Source organism: Penaeus japonicus, unplaced genomic scaffold, assembly GCF_977035675.1.
Source record: "Penaeus japonicus unplaced genomic scaffold, GWHDUDI00000001_assembly GWHDUDI00000038, whole genome shotgun sequence".
NCBI classification, from domain to species: Eukaryota; Metazoa; Arthropoda; class Malacostraca; order Decapoda; family Penaeidae; genus Penaeus; species Penaeus japonicus.
Window position 1 is genome coordinate 22,092,101 of NW_028234440.1, and position 2,500 is coordinate 22,094,600.

General features: G+C 34.2%; 1 protein-coding gene across 1 annotated transcript in view; it reads left to right on the forward strand.

The window, feature by feature from the left end:
- Positions 1–2,500, forward strand: part of LOC122255608 (nephrin) — a 271,567-nt gene that overhangs the window by 116,347 nt on the left and 152,720 nt on the right. The window lies entirely within an intron of this gene.

A 2,500-nucleotide genomic window follows, 5' to 3' on the forward strand; every position in this document is an offset into this window, starting at 1 on the left:
TGCGCGCGCGCGCGCGCGCGCGCGTGTGTGTGTGTGTGTGTGTGTGTGTGCGTCTTTATCTATGTCTCCGTGTGTGTCTATGTGTCTGTGTATGCATGTATGTATACGCACGTGTGTGTGTATTCATCTACTAGCACACTTCTACGTGCGTGCGTGTGTACATACATGGCCGTATGTACCTGTGAGGTTCGTGTGTGCGTGCTTTGCATAATCCCTCTGCCCCTTTCCACAAAACAACGACTCCCCCCCCCCACCCCATTGTCTCCCTCTCCTCCTTAATGGATTCTCGGTCGAAAGCTCAAGATCTCCTGGAAATCACAAAACTTGCTTCACCTCCGCGGGGTTCCAGCTTCCTCTCTTCTCTTCCCTCGTCTGGGTCTTCTTCTTCTTCTTCTTCTTCTTCTTCTTCTTCTGCTTCTGCTTCCTATTCTCTTTCTTGTTTTTTTTTTAACATTATTTTTTTTCTTTGATATATTCTTTTCCTTTCTGTTTCGTTTAACCTTTTTTCTTCGCTTTCTTTCTTTTCTTTTTTTTTCTTTTTTTTCTTGTGCCTCTTCGACTTTTTTTTCTTAATCCTCATCGTTATTATCATCTTTTTCTTCTTTTTTCTTCGTTCTATTCTTGTTTTTGTTTTTCGTATCATTATTATAATTATCATTATAATCATTATTAGGATAATCATTATCATTAATATCATCATTATCCTTAGTACTATCAATACTAGTTTTATTGTTTTTATCATCATTATTATTGTTAATATCATTATTATTACTATTATTATTTTATTATGCTCATTATAGTCATCACTATTATCAATAACACAATCATTATCATTATTACCATCATTCCCACTTCATCTTCCTCTTCTTCTTCTTCTTTCGGGAGTAACGAGCAGGGTTCGAATTCCATAATTTTCTAACTCATTATTATGATAATGAGCCAAAGAAGGAGACAGAGATAAATAAATAGATAGATAGAGAGAGAGAGATGGATATGTGAACAGATAGATAGGTAGATATAGGTTTAGATATATGCATATATGTATCTGTCTTTGTTTGACTTTTGAAGCCAATTCACTAAAGACTAGGGAATGTCTTTGTTTTAGTCATTGGCATATATCATACATCCACGGACACACACACGCTCACTCTAACACTCACCTACCTGGGCATACACACATACATACATACACAAACTTCTTACAAACGATAAGAAATCCAAGACAACACAAACATTGACACCTGGTCATCCACCCTCTCTGCAACGGTCTCTTTCTCGCCTATATATATATATATACATATGTATATATGTATATATATATATATATATATATATATATATATATATATATATATATTATATATATATATATATATATATAAGTAATATATATATATATATATATATATATATATATATTTATATATATATATATATGTATGTATATATATAATGTATGTGTATATATATATATATATTTATATATATACATATACATATATATATTATATTATATATATATATATATGTGTGTGTGTGCGTGTGTATTATATATACACATGTATATATATATATATATATATATATATATATATAATATATATATATATATATATTATATATATATATATATACATATATATACATATATATATCCATCTGTAAGACTCTCCTTCTCTCACTCAATCTTACACACACACACACACACACACTCCTGCTTCAAACATCAAGCCAGTCCCGGAACATATAAGTTTAGTGTGACTGTTATACTTGTCTTCATTGCGCAAAGACTTTTACGTGAATGCGATCAGGGACATTGCAGTATAATGGTCTTTATGGCCTAATATGTTTGCTGCGCCGGTCTTATTGCCGGCGAATGTTGGTGGTCGTGGATAAACTTCTTTTTTACGCAGACTCGCTGTAATAATGTATCGTGGATAAAGTCACTGGGCCGCAAATAATGTTTCATATAGACACGCATACACACACGCTACCACGCATGCGCTTTTTGACTTTGTTGTTATTGTTTCCTTTATCTTAGTTTATACTAAAGGCATCCTTAGTTTATGTACATGTTATATATATACACGAGCAACATGACTGTACATACACATACTGCGAATACAAACACACACACGCGAGTAAGGACATACACAGACATGCAAAGGCATACAGAAACACTCACGCACGTTCACACAGTCACGCAGAAACGTAAACCCAGACACACCTAACACACAAACCCCATTCACCTACAGACCCACAAACATACACAGAGCAACGTTTAATGGCCAAATATTACCTTAATTATCGTAACAGCAATTAGAGCAAAGAGGATTTCGTGTACTGGATAGAAATACATTGTTTCTAGTCGATTTATCGTGCTGTCCTGATGATAATGAGTGTCGGGATGTTGCCACGGACAGAAGGAATTCCACCCAAAGTTTTTATGAAGTTTAACACAAATTGTTCCCTGAGCGTAATTCCCGCTCTGGAGGCAGTG